This window comes from Phyllobates terribilis, unplaced genomic scaffold (assembly GCF_046119375.1).
Source record: "Phyllobates terribilis strain yellow unplaced genomic scaffold, ASM4611937v1 Scaffold_2__4_contigs__length_985480577, whole genome shotgun sequence".
Classification (NCBI taxonomy): Eukaryota; Metazoa; Chordata; class Amphibia; order Anura; family Dendrobatidae; genus Phyllobates; species Phyllobates terribilis.
The window spans coordinates 321,669,179-321,686,512 of record NW_027362762.1 but is presented as its reverse complement, the minus strand read 5'-3'; the positions used below and the strand labels follow the sequence as shown (position 1 = coordinate 321,686,512).

The following is a 17,334-nucleotide window of genomic DNA, read 5'->3' as shown; positions in this document are numbered from 1 at the left end:
ATGTGTCATTGGCAGTGTATGTCACATGTCCTTGCCCTATAAGACCAAGCCATTTTCCCCGTCGCCACCATTTTCTCACTGCTGCAGCTGCGTGTTAGACGGCACCGCTGTTGCTGTGTGCGCTATACCTTGTTAATTTCAAGCCAATTTTCGCACAAATCTACAGATAGCTTGGGAGTAGGGAATAGTTGTGATTGCAGTCCTTTTAAGGACTAGGTTACAGCATTTCCTACAACTTTTATCAGGCAGGTCTGTGCTCTTAAATAGATAGATTGTGGGAGTAAAGACTAATTGTAATTGCAGTCCTTTTCAGGACTAGGTTACATCAGTTCCTATCAGTTTTTGCCAGGCAGGTCTGTGCCAGTGCTGTGCAAGTTTTTTTCACAGCATTTGGCTGAATCTAGCAAAGCTAATCCTTTTTGGCCTATTGCAGAGTGTGTTAGTCAGTGGAGTAGCCTATCTGTGTTGCAAGATATACCACCTGTGTATAGAATACCAATTTTTTTACTGCACCTAGTGAAGTAAAATCTTTTGGGCATAGCATCATTCTATTAGTTCATCTATACTGATCTCCATCAGGTTGCAAATTGAATATAATTTTTTTCTGCATCTAGCTCTGAAAAAATATTTGGGCTTCTAGCAGTGTGTGGGACTTGTTCTATTAGTCCATCTATACTGACCTCCATCAGGTTGCAAACTGAATATAATTTTTTTCTGCATCTAGCTCTGAAAAAATATTTGGCCTTCTAGCAGTGTGTGGGACTTGTTCTATTAGTCCATCTATACTGACCTCCATCACGCTGCAAATTCAAAATAATTTTTTGTCTGCATCTAGCTCTGAAAAAAATATTTGGCCTTCTAGCAGTGTGTGGGACTTTCTCTATTAGTCCATCTATACTGACCTCCATCAGGTTGCAAATTAAAAATAATTTTTATCTGCATCTAGCTCTGAAAAAATATTTGGCCTTCTAGCAGTGTGTGGGACTTTCTCTATTAGTCCATCTATACTGACCTCCATCAGGTTGCAAATTAAAAATAATTTTTATCTGCATCTAGCTCTGAAAAAATATTTGGCCTTCTAGCAGTGTGTGGGACTTTCTCTATTAGTCTATCTATACTGACCTCCATCAGGTTGCAAACTGAATATATTTTTTTTCTGCATCTACCTCTGAAAAAATATTTGGGCTTCTAGCTGTGTGTAGGACTTGTTCTATTAGTCCATCTATACTGACCTCCATCAGGTTGCAAACTGAATACAATTTTTTTCTGCATCTACCTCTGAAAAAATATTTGGGCTTCTAGCTGTGTGTGGGACTTGTTCTATTAGTCCATCTATACTGACCTCCATCAGGTTGCAAATTGAATATAATTTTTTTCTGCATCTAACCCAGCCAATAGTTTTGGCCTAATACCACAGTTTGGCCACTCAGCTCTGCTCGGTTCCCATCCATTGCTTTTTTGTGCAAACAACTCCAGAGTTGTGAATTAGTTAACCACCAAAATGAGTGGAAAAAGGCCTGCTGCTGGTGGAAAGGGGAATAGGCGTGTTTGGAAGGGGAAAAAAGGTTGTGTCCGTGGGGTAGGTGTTAAAGCAACAGTAACATCTGCAGAAGAAAGACCATCTTCCAGCCAAACTAAAATGTCTACTTCTTTTAGCGGACAATGTGATAAGATCCCTTTCTTACGGCCACGCCAATCGCTACAAATTCCAGATGAGGCACAAAAACAGCAGGTACTTCAACGGATATCAAGTGCTCCTTTAAGTGGGCTCTCCTCCACATCAACTTCAACATCACAAATACTCCAGTCCTCAAAGGTGTCACCCCAATCGCACTTGCTTCCTCACAGCTCCCAAATCTCCAGCTGCCCATCTGAGTATGAGGTAGAACAGATGGTTGAGTCTGCAGAGCTGTTTACTCATACTATAGCCTGGGAATCAGAGGTCGACTCCAGCGCTTCTGTGAATCCATACGAGGAAATGATCTGCACTGATGCCCAGAATCTTTATGAGTCGGATCCAGGACCAGACGCAGAAGGTTCTGAGCATAATGTAGACCCTCATTCCCAAACTGTAACTCCTGTTGGTGGAGACAATGAGGAAGACGATGATGAGACTCAAATACCTGATTGGAGCGACAACTTTAGTTTTTTGTCAGGGCAGGAACAGGTTGGCTCTGAGGACGACGGGTGTGATAACGCACAGGGTGATGATGATGAGGTTGGAGATCCCACTTACTGTCAACCCACAGTCAGCCAAGAGATGAGGTCAGCAGAGGAGGTGGAGGAAGATGCTAGTGACGACGAGGTCAGGATGCGCCTTCCTGGACAGAGACGTAGTACTGGAAGCACGTCAACAACTGCATCCTCAAACACAACTCTGCCTCTCACCACAAGTCGTGGTGGCTCTTCAGGTCGCATGGGTGCTAAGCCTTGCATAACCTGGGCATTTTTTCAGATCGATAAAGATGACCCAACTCGTGTTATCTGTAACATTTGTCAGCAAAAGCTAAGTAGAGGCCAAAAAATACATAGTTTGAGTACTTCATGCATGAACCGGCACATGGACATGAAGCATAAGTTGCAGTGGGAAGCTCAGTGTGCTACAATGCGGCCTAGCCGGCCGGGCCAACCACCGTCTGCCATATCTTGTGCATCCGCAGCCTCTTCATCCTCTGTGACTGGGGGGACAGCAGTCACACCTGTTTTGGGGCGCAGACCTGCCACCTCTTTACCCGCAACAGCCAGCGTGATTGGCAGGTCATCATTTTCTTTGGAGGTGGTAACACCAGCTGGTGTTGAGCGCTGTCCGACATCGATAGCACCACCTTTGGATCAAGGCAACCTAACATGTCCGCCTGCATCTTCCTCACAGACCGGCAGTTTGCCGGGGACACCCTTATCAACCCCGTCTAAGCACAATAGCCAGCCCTCGGTCCCTCAGATGTGGACAAGTAAAAGACCATTTCCTCCTAGCCATGAGAAAGCTAAGAGGTTGAATTTCATCATCTGCAAGCTCTTGGCTACAGAAATGCTGCCTTTCCGCCTGGTGGACACAGAGGATTTTTGAGACCTTATGTCCGTCGCAGTGCCCCAGTACCAGATGCCCAGTCGGCACTACTTCTCAAAGAAAGGTGTGCCTGCGCTCCACCAGCATGTCGCACACAACATCACCGCTTCTTTGAGAAACTCTGTGTGTGACAGGGTGCATTTCACCACAGACACTTGGACGAGTAGGCATGGACAGGGGCGTTACATGTCGCTGACTGGGCACTGGGTAACTATGGTGACAGCAGGACAAGGGGCTGCTGTCCAAGTCTTGCCGTCCCCACGAGTTGTGCGTCAATCCTCTTTATGTCAAAGTTCCTCCACTGCTTCTGCCTCCTCAACCTCCTCTCGGTCTTCCACCTGCACCCAAAGCCTGTCTGGTCATGCCACAAGCTTTCTAACTGCGCAGAAGGGATCCTGCACACCTCCTTACTATGCTGGCAGTAGGGCTCAACGTCATCAGGCGGTTTTTACTTTGAAATGTCTGGGAAATGTGAGTCACACAGCTGAGGAGTTGTGGTCAGCTCTGGAGAACCAATTTCATGAATGGTTGTCTCCACTGGACCTGAAACCAGGGAAGGCCGTGTGCGACAATGCTGCAAACCTGGGTGCGGCCCTTCGCCGGGGCAATGTCACACACGTGCCTTGTATGGCTCACGTGTTGAACCTGGTTGTCCAGCAATTTTTAGCCCACTATCCCAGACTAGATGGCCTTCTGCAGAGGGCACGGTCACTGTGTGCTCACTTCCGCCGTTCGCATCCCGCAGCTCAGCGACTTACATCTCTACAGAAGTCGTTAGGCCTGCCACTTCACCGGCTAAAATGCGATGTGCCTACCCGGTGGAATTCAACTCTGCACATGTTGCAGCGACTGTGGCAGCACCGACAAGCCCTGGTGCAATACGTTCTGACGTATAGCCTGGGCCAACGAGATCCAGAGGTGGGGCAAATCACGCTGGAGGAGTGGTCTCAGATCAGGGACCTATGCACCCTTCTGCACAGTTTTGAAATGGCGACGAAGATGTTTAGTGCTGACGATGCCATTATCAGCATGACTATTCCGGTGATTTACATGCTGGAGCACATGTTAAACAGAATTCGGAGTCAGGTGGTGGCACAAGAGGAGGTGGAGGAAGTAGAGGAGGAGGAGTTGTATGCGGAAGGGCTAACATCTGCAAGGTCCAGACGGTCGGCAGCACCAAGGCGGCAGGCATGTGAGGGTGGGGGAGATGGTTTTACCAGGGCGCATGATAGCAGTCAAACTAGTGAGGAAGGTGCAGGAGCCCAGGAATAAGTGGAGGACGAACTAATGGAAGACTCATCAGATGAGGGAGACCTTGATCACATTTCTGTTGTGCGAGGTTGGGGGGAGAGGACAGAGGAAGGAAGCATGATTGTTACCTCGCCACCAACACAACAGGAACTTGGTGCTCCTGGATGCGCAACACACATGAGTGCCTTCTTGCTGCACTACCTGCAACATGACCCTCGAATTGTGAGAATTAGAAATAATCCTGACTACTGGGTTGCCACACTGTTAGATCCCCGGTACAAAAGTAAATTTGCAGAAATTATTCCTGCCATAGAAAGGGATGCACGCATGCAGGAGTATCAGCAGAGACTGTTGCAGAATCTTACATGTGCTTTTCCACAAAACACCAGTTGTGCACGTAGTGAATCTCACAGTTCCAACTTGCCAACCGTGGGACCGTCAAGTGTTCAGCACTCAAACCGTAACAGAACCACAGTATCTGCTGGTAACATCAATTTTGCGGAATCATTTCACCACTTTTTTAGCCCATCCTTTGCAAGGCCACAGGAGACAAGAAGTCTGACACATAGTCAACGCCTAGAGACGATGGTACAGGAGTATCTCCAAGTAAACATTGAAGCCATGACTGTGTCACTGGACCCTTGCTCTTTTTGGGCTTCCAATCTGGATAAATGGCCGGAGCTAGCCACTTACGCCTTGGAGATCTTGTCATGCCCCGCAGCCAGCGTTCTGTCTGAACGTGTGTTCAGCGCTGCTGGTGGTGTGCTGACAGATAAGCGCACGCGGCTCTCCACTGATAATGTAGACAGACTCACGTTCATAAAGATGAACAAATCATGGATCCGAAACGACTTTTCTACCCCTGTGTCATCCTGGGGAGAGTAAAAGCTTGATGATTGGTTAAAATCACCCTACCAACCGTTTTAAGCTTTCAAATTACTAATCATGTTTATCTGTATCTTGACTGGAAAATAATTTGGGCTTTGTAGCAGTGTGCAGCACTGATCCTATTAGCCCATCTATACTAAGCTCCACCAGATTTAAAATTAATAATAATTTGTAGCTGCATCTAGCCCGGAAAATAATTTTGGGGCTCCGAGATGCGCAAGACACATAAGTGCCTTCTTGCTGCACTACCTGCAACATGACCCTCATATTGTCAGAATTCGAAGTAATCATGACTACTGGGTTGCCACACTCTTAGATCCCCCAAACTTTTCGATCAACCTTTTCATTTTAATAAAGACCAAAAAAATGGTCATTTTTGAAATTATAAGCATTAGCAGGTTATTAGAAACTGAAATCAAACAGTTTTCAACTCAAAACTTTATTCTAGGTGATGTTACATTTTCACATAGGAACCCTTGTTCGAAAGGAGCTTCTGAACTCTCTCGTCCATTGAATTTGTCAGGTTTTGGATGGTTTCTGCTTCAATTGTTTTGCATGAGGACAGAATACCCTCCCAGAGCTGTTGCTTAGATGTGAACTGCCTCCCGCCATCATAGACACTCCTTTTGATGATGCTCCAGAGGTTCTGAATGGGGTAGAGGTCAGGGGAGCATGGGGGTCACACCATAAGTTTGTCCCCTTTTATGCCCATATCAGCCAGAGATGCAGATGTTTTATGTGCAGCATGAGATGGTGCATTATCATGCAAAAAAATGATCTTGCTGTGAAATACATGGTTCTTCTTCTTGAACCATGGCAGGAAGTGCTGTTTGAGAAAATCCACATATATTATGGAGTTCATCTTTAGCACCTTCAGGGATCCTAAAGGGGCCGACAATCTCTCTTCCCATGATTCCAGCCCAAAACATTACTCCACCTCCTCCTTGTTGGCGCTGTAGCCGTGTTTGCGTGGGGTGTCCATCAACCAGCCATCCTCCACTCCATCCATCTGGACCATCGAGCGCTGCACGGCACTCATCCGTGAACAAAACAGTTTTGAAATCAGTCTTCATGTAATGTTTGGCCCACTGGAGCCGTTTCTGCTTGTGTGAAGTGGATAGAGGAGGTCGACAGGATGGCATATGCACAGCTGCAAACCTCTGAAGAACCCTGCATCTTGTTGTTCGGGGGACGTTGGAGGCACCAGCAGCTTCAAAAACTTGTCTGCTGCTATGACAAGGCTTTTTTGCCGCTGCTCTTTTAACCTGACGTAATTGCCTGTAGGAAAGAGTCCTCAATTTGCCCTTATCAGCATGCACAAGTGTGTACTGTGAATCAGCTACATACTTCATGATTGCCAAGACACTTCATCCTGATCATCGCACAATGTTGATTGTAGTCATGCCTTGACCTAAACACTCCACAATTTGTTGCTTCTCAGCAGCCGACACATCCTTTTTCTTTCCCATTTTGGCAGAAAATGTAGGCTGCTTAATAATGTGAGACAGCCTTCTTAAGTAGTCTTGCCTTTCATTGGACACACCTGCCAAACTAATTAGCACAGGTGTCTGCAATTGCTTACAGTGATATAAAGAGCCCTGACACACATCACCATCAATGAGTTTAACTGACAAACAAACAAATTCTTCCCTTATCACTCCTAAACACTTTTTGCATAATAATTTGGAACACAGTGTACATGTGCTTTTCCACAAAACACCAGTGGTTTACGTAGTCTGTATGGAGTTGTTCAATAAAGGGCCCAAAATTAAGATAACATAGATGGGAGAGGTCTCTATGAATAGGAATTCCTAAGTATTTGATACCCTGTGAGGGCCAGGCAAAGGGAAAGTTGGACTGGATGGAATCCTATATGGATTTGGGGAGGGAGACATCGAGGGCCTCAGACTTCGCTGCATTGATTTTAAAATTTGACCATGTAACAAAGTGATCTATTTCAGCCATAACAGCATTGATGGGTATATGTGATTGAGTGATATATACTAGGACATCATCAGCAAATAGAGAGCACTTGTACTCGGTGCCTCCCACCTCAATCCACCTAATATTGGGGTTATGGCGAATTGATGAGAGCAGGTGCTCCTTCACTAGGATGTATAAGAGAGGGGACAGAGGACATCCCTGCCTTGTCCCATTGGTGATTGTGAAAGGTGATGAAAATGTTCTGATGCACCCCCTGGGCCTTGGGACACCCGGAGCCGGACCCTTTTTGGTGGATGCTGGTGGTTGTAGTCTAAGTGGCGGCGACCCGGTTCCGTGGCTCAGGGTGGTCAAACCAGTGGCGGAACTATTTATGTGGTTTTGATGTTTAAATGTCCGACTACGCCACCCGTGGATTGCGGTCAGAGTGAACCGCCGCTCCAGGGCAGACCGCTGAGGCTGGTGTTGTGGGTGCAGCAGAGCGTAGCATAACTCCCCACGGGAGGAGTATAGCCTCAGGGCAGTGTATGCGGAGGATGGGGGTGATGGTGCAGGGCAGCAGCAGTAACGACACGGAGTCAGTGATGCAGTCCAGGGCCTTTACTCACAGTTCTTATTATCCAGACCACGTCTGCAGGTAACGGCTGCCCACGTCGTACTGTGCTCACCAGGTGAGGGGCTCAGACAACTCCCAGATAACTTTAGAGCGCTTCACAGGACCCCCTTTGTGTGTCCTTTGTCTGGCCTTTCTTACCAACCCTTCTGTCCGGCTGCCTCGGGCCTCCTCTTGGTAAACTTGGCGCCAGTTTCCCTGACCCTATGTGCTGCCCTCCTAGCGGGTGTAGCGAGGGGCTGCGCCACATAAAATGTCACAGCCTCCGGTTTCTAGCTGAGGGTCGTTTCCTGCCTCCACTAGTTTCGGGGACCGGTCTCCCCCTTTGGCCTGACCCCTCCATGCAGGTGGATTCGGGCGTGCGGTGGCGACTCGCCTGTCCGCACCCCTGGGATCCCTTCGTTCCTCGTTCCTGGAGCCTTCTCCGCTCCTCTTCCTTCCTTCTCCCTCTTCCAGGCCTGGGCCTCTGTTACTAGGCCCGCCTCCGGAGCAGAGCTCATGCAGAGCCCCTGCTCCCTGTCACTTCTGCTCAGACTTCTCTGCACTGAACTAAGATGGTGCCCACCTTTTATACTCCCTTCTCAATGCACCCAGGAACTGCTTCCTCCCTGCTCCTGCACTACAGGGTTCCCCTTCCTCAGTGTTCCCTCCCCCCACTCCAGCCAGGGACAGGGACTGTCGTGCCCATCTCAGGGGCATATTGGTCGCCCTCCCCCACGGCAATGTGGTGTAATGCATGCAGGTATCGGGTCCTGATCCACACTCCATCCTTACCTGAGAGTGAGATATCACACCTCACGGTCAGGTGCAATACCTCTGTAGCAACCGAGCCCTCAGGGTGCTACAGTTCCATTTATCTTCAGCCTAGGTGACGTACTGCGATACAGGGCCGTGATTTTGGCTATAAAAGGGACCCCTACCCAAAGCTTTTTAAGAGAATCATATATGGCGTGCCAGGAGACTCTATGGAATGCTTTCTCAGCATCCAACGAGAGTATCTAATTACAAATTTTTAACTGCATCTAGCCCAGGAAATACTTTGTGCCTAGTAGCAGTGTCTGCTAGTCAGCGGATTATCCCGGCTGTTAAGCAAGCTACACCACCTGTAGTTTGGACACTTAATTTTTTCAAAGGAAATGCTTCGGGACCACGGGATACTCAGTGAAGAGCATCAGGAGGCACCCCAAGGCATAGGGGCTGGGACTGGCAGTAGGATGCCTTGCGGTGGACAGCCGAGCTCGATCCTTATAAAAGCTTTTTAACTGCAGCAGCTTTAGTGGACGCTACTGGAGCTGGAATTACGCAGCTGCTGGCATGAGACTTGCCCTCCAATAGATCCTTGTAAATGGATTTAAAGTGTATTCATTCAAATTAGAGAGACAATTTAAATTAAAAAGCTTAGAGCTGCCTCCACCACAGGGGGGCTCGCTCGACCCACCAGCGGACAGGCACCAGTATTGGGAGAGGGGGGCTGGCCGTCAGGATTCACCGCGGCTCTGGCACAAACCCGGCGACACGGAGGTGGCACGGGCAGGAGCGGACTGAACGTGTCGGCTTCTCACTTTTTGGATTTTAGAAGGGCATGACATGCCTATATCTGTGTCTCCCCCTCCTTTTACTCCTCCACCTCTTTTCTTTTCTCATGACTATATGTACTTGTCACTTTTCCATGTGTTAGTTGTGTCTTCTGAGCAGTTTGTCAGCTTTTGGACACCTTTGAAGGTGTTTTCTATGTGTTTCTATGTGTTTTTGTTTGCCTGCCATTGGTTTTAATGGTGTTCGAAGGTGTTCGCCGAACAGTTCGACGAACAGTTCGGCGAACACACGGGTGTTCGACGAACCGAACTCGAACACTACGGGGGTGGCTCAACACTAGAGTGGACATGGATGTCAAACATTTGAACCATCCTCCAAAACTTTGAGGACTCCACCAAGATGGTGAGCGGCAATGACGCCATAATTAGCATCACCATCCTGCTTCTCTGTCTTCTGAAATGCTCTCTGCTCACAATTAAAGAGGATGCTTTGCAGGCGAAGCACGATGATATGGAGCAAGGAACCATACAGGGTGATTACACACAGCCCAGCCTCATCTCATCCCAACATGGATTGGGTGACAATGAGAAAGAGGAGGAGGAAGAGGAGGAAGAACAGGAGCTTGTTTCCTGCGCTATAGATGGTACTACCTGCACAACTCTCGTACTGTCTGTTCAGCGTGGATGGCTTGAGGACAGGGAGGAGGAGGTAGAGGAGTAGGAGGAGAGCATGGTTAGTCGTCCTCTTGGTGAGGACACAGAATTCTTGCCTCTTTGCAGTCTGGCACACATGGCTGAGTTTATGTTATGCAACCTTTCCCGTGACCCTCGCATTGTCCAAATTTTGGGTGACAGTCATTACTGGTTGGTGACACTTCTAGACCCACCCTACAAGGAGAACTTTCTGTCTCTTATTCCCGTGCAGGACAGGCCTAATAAAATGGGGCAGTACGAGAAGGCCATTGTTGCGGAATTATTTAAAAAATTCCCATCTGAAAATGCTGGCGGTAGAGGTCACAGTTCGTTGGACAACCAAGGAGTACAGGCAAGAGAGACCCAAATGTAATTGAGCAGAGGCAGTGGAACACTGTCAAAGTTCTGGGACAGTTTTCTCAGACCATCCCATCTCACAGGCCCTGAGGCACAGGGTATTCTCCCAAGGAAAGAAAAGTTTCAGAAGAGGGTGAGGAAGTACCTTGCCGACCGTACCAACGTCCTCTGTGATTCCTCTGTGCCTTATAATTATTGGGTATGCAAGCTGGACATGTGGCATGAACTGGCTCTCTACGCCTTGGAGGTCCTGGCCTGCCCTGCTGCTAGCGTTTTGTCAAAGCGGGTTTTTAGTGCGGCCAGTGGAATTATAACCGATAGGTACATCCGCCTGTCAACTGAAAATGTTGACAGGCTGACTCTTATAAAAAATGAACAAGGGCTGGATTGGGCCAGACTTCTCAACACCACCGAATGATAGCAGCATAACATAGACTTAAGTACAGTGTTTTTTTTGAGAGGTCTATCTCTATTCCCATGTACATTTGTCTTCACACCCAGACATGGGTATACGCTTCCTGATTTTGTTTATTTGCTCTTGTCCTCCTCCTTCTCCCCATCCTCATCCTCCACCACCATATCACTACCATATGTACCAGATCAACATATCTACGTCTCTTGCAAGGGACATTGGAGTTCCTCCAAATTTTTGGCAGCCGTTGCTTCACTGCATAGACAAACAGTATGGGAGACCCACTTCCTAATAATGGAAACATTGTTTTCAGGAGGCTCTCTGACCTCTACGTCTCTTGCAAGGGGCATTGGAGTTCCTCCAGATTTTTGGCAGCCGTTGTTTCACTGCATAGGTAAACAGTATGGGAGACCCACTTCCTAATAATGAGAGCATTTTCTGCAGGAGATCCTCCGACCTCTACGTCTCTTGCAAGGGGCATTGGAGTTCCTACAAATTTTTGGCAGTCGTTGCATTCACTGCATAGGCAAACAGTATGGGAGACCCACTTCCTAATAATGGGAACATTTTTTTCACGAGGTCCTCCGACCTCTACGTCCCTTGCAAGGGGCATTGGAGTGTCTCCAGATTTTTGACAGCCATTGCAGTCACTGCATAGGCAAATAGTATGGGAGACCCTCTCCTTTCTAATGGGAATATGTCGTTACTGAGGCCCACCTCTATGTGTCTTTAAATTGTTATGGGGGTTTTTCCTAAATTTTGGCAGCCGTTAGCTCACTGCATACCCTATAACTGAATAGCAGACCCTCTCCTTTCTAAAGGGAACATGTCATACTCGTTACTGTGGCCCAGCTCTATGTGACTTTAAATTGTTAGTGGGGTTTTTCCTAAATTTTGGCAGCCATTGGACTCACTGCATACCCTATAACTGTATAGCAGACCCTCTCCTTTCTAATGGGAACATTTTGTTATTTTGGCCCAGCTCTATGTGTCTTTAAATTGTTAGTGGGGTTTTTCCTAAAATTTGGCAACCGTTGGACTCACTGCATACCCTATAACTGTATAGCAGACCCTGTCCTTTCTAACGGGAACATGTCGTTACTTTGGCCCAGTTCTATGTGACTTTAAATTGTTAGTGGGGTTTTTCCTTAATTTTGTCAGCCGTTGGACTCACTGCATACCCTATAACTGAATAGCAGACCCTCTCCTTTCTAAGGGGAACATGTCATTACTGTGGCCCACCTCTATGTGTCTTTAAATTGTTAGTGGGGTTTTTCCTACATTTTGTCAGCCGCTGGACTCACTGCATACCATATAACTGGATAGCAGACCCTCTCCTTTCTAATGGAAGCATATCATTACTGTGGCCCAGCTCTATGTGTCTTTAAATTGTTAGCGGGGTTTTTCCCAAATTTTGGCAGCCCTTGCAGTCACAGCATGGGCATTACCACTATAGGAGACCCGATCCTTTATAATGGGAACATTTTTTTTACTGAGATCCTCCTCTAGGTCTCTTCAAAGAGGTATTGGGTTGGATACAAATTTTTGGCAGCCCTTGCAGTCACTGCATACGCAATAACAGTATAGGAGACCCACTCGTTAATAATGGGAACAACAAAAGCATAGCTGACTGCTGGCCCTTTAAGGATAGTAAGGTCCGCCTGAAAGCCCTATAAAAATAGTCTTTGTGACTTTCAGAGTCCATCCATTATAAGTGAAACAGGATGTGTCTGAGTATGTGTCACACACCACATGGCCAAATAATGCATTCACCGTTAAAATGACATTTCCCGGTGAATGCATTTGTCTTGGTTGAAAGCAATGCAAAAGTACAAAAATGCATCAAAAACGCAAGGTGTGGAAGAGCAATTTTTTTGGGGTTATTTATTTTGCCTTCTATACAAGTCATTTCCCTGGAAAGGATGTTCCTTAACATATGTCCCAGGAAAATCCATTTTGGCTTCGTTTTTGTATGTTTTATTGTGAGTCCGTAAAAGTGGCGTAATACCTCTGACAACGTTGTTGACAGCAGTGACCTGGGAGTCAGAAATGCTTCCAGGGGTCTTTCCCATGCTGTTCCCATGTCATTTGAGCACTGTTCCCATTGATTTGGGCAATTTTTAGGCCCTCTGCAGACCGCCGGTGGGAGCTGCCGGAAAAATGCTTGAGTTTCCTATAGACTTACATTGGGCTCGTTACTCGGACCGAGCACTTGAGCACTCCAATTTGCTCGACTTGAGCAATGAGTAACCGAGCATTTTAGTGCTTGCTCATCACTATTTGCAAAATAAAAGTAAATCTTAGATTATAATTTATTTCCTAATATATATATATATATATATATATATATATATACATATAGAACAATGTATCCCTCTTCTGTAGGTCCAGGCTTTTGCAGTTTTTATGCATAGGAGGAATTCTAAACATTTAGATGAGTGTTCTGCATGATTTGTGTGACCCTTTAAAATTCTATTATGGGGTTCTCTGTTTGTGAGGGTGTGGCCCTTTGTATTTTTACAGTTGGGCAAGTAAGAGATGTGGATTCTTCTTCTCTTGGAGTGTGCATTGTGTTTTAGAGGAAATTAAAATGGTATAAGGTCGTATTCAGAATTTATTTTTGTGTAGCATTCTAAAATAAATCAGATAAAGGTCGGGTGTGTTTTTACGTTGTTTTACATGTTTTTATTTTTATTTTGTTTTGTTTTGAAATATGGTCACATTGTGCTACTGATTTTTTTTACACTAGCAAAAAAGAAGCAAGACAAAAATATATCTCATACCCTACCATAATTATATATAAATGTAAAGCAAAATTGCATAATAAATATAGGGTACTTAGTGAACTATTTTTGATCAAAAAAAGTATACAAGCCGTCCCACCAGCGGCAAGGTGACCCTAAATTGGGACGGTACCTATACTGCCTATATTAAAAACCTTACTGTATATCAAAGTTGAAGTAATGCATATAAAAGGGTAGACAAATAGGACCGGGTCCCAACTCCAGACCACCTAGGCCCGTGGTAAGCTACATATATACCAATCAGCTCAACAAAGGGCATGCCACACCCTTAAATTGCACAGAATGCAAACAAGTCAAAAAAACAGACAATGTGAACTGAGGTCTAAGATGGCAGACATACAAGAAACAGAGGCATGTTCACACAGTAAGGTTTTTAATATAGGCAGTATAGGTACCGTCCCAATTTTGCTTCTTTTTTGCTAGTGTGAACATGCCTCTGTTTCTTGTATGTCTGCCATCTTAGACCTCAGTTCACATTGTCTGGTTTTTTGACTTGTTTGCATTCTGTGCAATTTAAGGGTGTGGCATGCCCTTTGTTGAGCTGATTGGTATATATGTAGCTTACCACGGGCCTAGGTGGTCTGGAGTTGGGACCCGGTCCTATTTGTCTACCCTATTATATGCATTACTTCAACTTTGATATACAGTAAGGTTTTTAATATAGGCAGTATAGGTACCGTCCCAATTTAGGGTCACCTTGCCGCTGGTGGGACGGCTTGTATACTTTTTTTGATCAAAAATAGTTCACTAAGTACCCTATATTTATTATGCAATTTTGCTTTACATTTATATATAATTATGGTAGGGTATGAGATATATTTTTGTCTTGCTTCTTTTTTGCTAGTGTGAACATGCCTCTGTTTCTTGTATGTCTGCCATCTTAGACCTCAGTTCACATTGTCTGGTTTTTTGACTTGTTTGCATTCTGTGCAATTTAAGGGTGTGGCATGCCCTTTGTTGAGCTGATTGGTATATATGTAGCTTACCACGGGCCTAGGTGGTCTGGAGTTGGGACCCGGTCCTATTTGTCTACCCTATTATATGCATTACTTCAACTTTGATATACAGTAAGGATTTTAATATAGGCAGTATAGGTACCGTCCCAATTTAGGGTCACCTTGCCGCTGGTGGGACGGCTTGTATACTTTTTTTGATCAAAAATAGTTCACTAAGTACCCTATATTTATTATGCAATTTTGCTTTACATTTATATATAATTATGGTAGGGTATGAGATATATTTTTGTCTTGCTTCTTTTTTGCTAGTGTGAACATGCCTCTGTTTCTTGTATGTCTGCCATCTTAGACCTCAGTTCACATTGTCTGGTTTTTTGACTTGTTTGCATTCTGTGCAATTTAAGGGTGTGGCATGCCCTTTGTTGAGCTGATTGGTATATATGTAGCTTACCACGGGCCTAGGTGGTCTGGAGTTGGGACCCGGTCCTATTTGTCTACCCTTTTATATGCATTACTTCAACTTTGATATACAGTAAGGTTTTTAATATAGGCAGTATAGGTACCGTCCCAATTTAGGGTCACCTTGCCGCTGGTGGGACGGCTTGTATACTTTTTTTGATCAAAAATAGTTCACTAAGTACCCTATATTTATTATGCAATTTTGCTTTACATTTATATATAATTATGGTAGGGTATGAGATATATTTTTGTCTTGCTTCTTTTTTGCTAGTGTGAACATGCCTCTGTTTCTTGTATGTCTGCCATCTTAGACCTCAGTTCACATTGTCTGGTTTTTTGACTTGTTTGCATTCTGTGCAATTTAAGGGTGTGGCATGCCCTTTGTTGAGCTGATTGGTATATATGTAGCTTACCACGGGCCTAGGTGGTCTGGAGTTGGGACCCGGTCCTATTTGTCTACCCTTTTATATGCATTACTTCAACTTTGATATACAGTAAGGTTTTTAATATAGGCAGTATAGGTACCGTCCCAATTTAGGGTCACCTTGCCGCTGGTGGGACGGCTTGTATACTTTTTTTGATCAAAAATAGTTCACTAAGTACCCTATATTTATTATGCAATTTTGCTTTACATTTATATATAATTATGGTAGGGTATGAGATATATTTTTGTCTTGCTTCTTTTTTGCTAGTGTGAACATGCCTCTGTTTCTTGTATGTCTGCCATCTTAGACCTCAGTTCACATTGTCTGGTTTTTTGACTTGTTTGCATTCTGTGCAATTTAAGGGTGTGGCATGCCCTTTGTTGAGCTGATTGGTATATATGTAGCTTACCACGGGCCTAGGTGGTCTGGAGTTGGGACCCGGTCCTATTTGTCTACCCTTTTATATGCATTACTTCAACTTTGATATACAGTAAGGTTTTTAATATAGGCAGTATAGGTACCGTCCCAATTTAGGGTCACCTTGCCGCTGGTGGAACGGCTTGTATACTTTTTTTGATCAAAAATAGTTCACTAAGTACCCTATATTTATTATGCATTTTGCTTTACATTTATATATAATTATGGTAGGGTATGAGATATATTTTTGTCTTGCTTCTTTTTTGCTAGTGTGAACATGCCTCTGTTTCTTGTATGTCTGCCATCTTAGACCTCAGTTCACATTGTCTGGTTTTTTGACTTGTTTGCATTCTGTGCAATTTAAGGGTGTGGCATGCCCTTTGTTGAGCTGATTGGTATATATGTAGCTTACCACGGGCCTAGGTGGTCTGGAGTTGGGACCCGGTCCTATTTGTCTACCCTTTTATATGCATTACTTCAACTTTGATATACAGTAAGGTTTTTAATATAGGCAGTATAGGTACCGTCCCAATTTAGGGTCACCTTGCCGCTGGTGGGACGGCTTGTATACTTTTTTTGATCAAAAATAGTTCACTAAGTACCCTATATTTATTATGCAATTTTGCTTTACATTTATATATAATTATGGTAGGGTATGAGATATATTTTTGTCTTGCTTCTTTTTTGCTAGTGTGAACATGCCTCTGTTTCTTGTATGTCTGCCATCTTAGACCTCAGTTCACATTGTCTGGTTTTTTGACTTGTTTGCATTCTGTGCAATTTAAGGGTGTGGCATGCCCTTTGTTGAGCTGATTGGTATATATGTAGCTTACCACGGGCCTAGGTGGTCTGGAGTTGGGACCCGGTCCTATTTGTCTACCCTTTTATATGCATTACTTCAACTTTGATATACAGTAAGGTTTTTAATATAGGCAGTATAGGTACCGTCCCAATTTAGGGTCACCTTGCCGCTGGTGGGACGGCTTGTATACTTTTTTTGATCAAAAATAGTTCACTAAGTACCCTATATTTATTATGCAATTTTGCTTTACATTTATATATAATTATGGTAGGGTATGAGATATATTTTTGTCTTGCTTCTTTTTTGCTAGTGTGAACATGCCTCTGTTTCTTGTATGTCTGCCATCTTAGACCTCAGTTCACATTGTCTGGTTTTTTGACTTGTTTGCATTCTGTGCAATTTAAGGGTGTGGCATGCCCTTTGTTGAGCTGATTGGTATATATGTAGCTTACCACGGGCCTAGGTGGTCTGGAGTTGGGACCCGGTCCTATTTGTCTACCCTTTTATATGCATTACTTCAACTTTGATATACAGTAAGGTTTTTAATATAGGCAGTATAGGTACCGTCCCAATTTAGGGTCACCTTGCCGCTGGTGGAACGGCTTGTATACTTTTTTTGATCAAAAATAGTTCACTAAGTACCCTATATTTATTATGCATTTTGCTTTACATTTATATATAATTATGGTAGGGTATGAGATATATTTTTGTCTT

General features: G+C 44.7%; 1 long non-coding RNA gene across 1 annotated transcript in view; it reads right to left on the bottom strand.

The window, feature by feature from the left end:
* The window catches only part of LOC141207142 (uncharacterized), a 241,674-nt gene that overhangs the window by 175,337 nt on the left and 49,003 nt on the right, over positions 1-17,334 (bottom strand). The gene's annotated exons all lie outside the window — the stretch shown is intronic.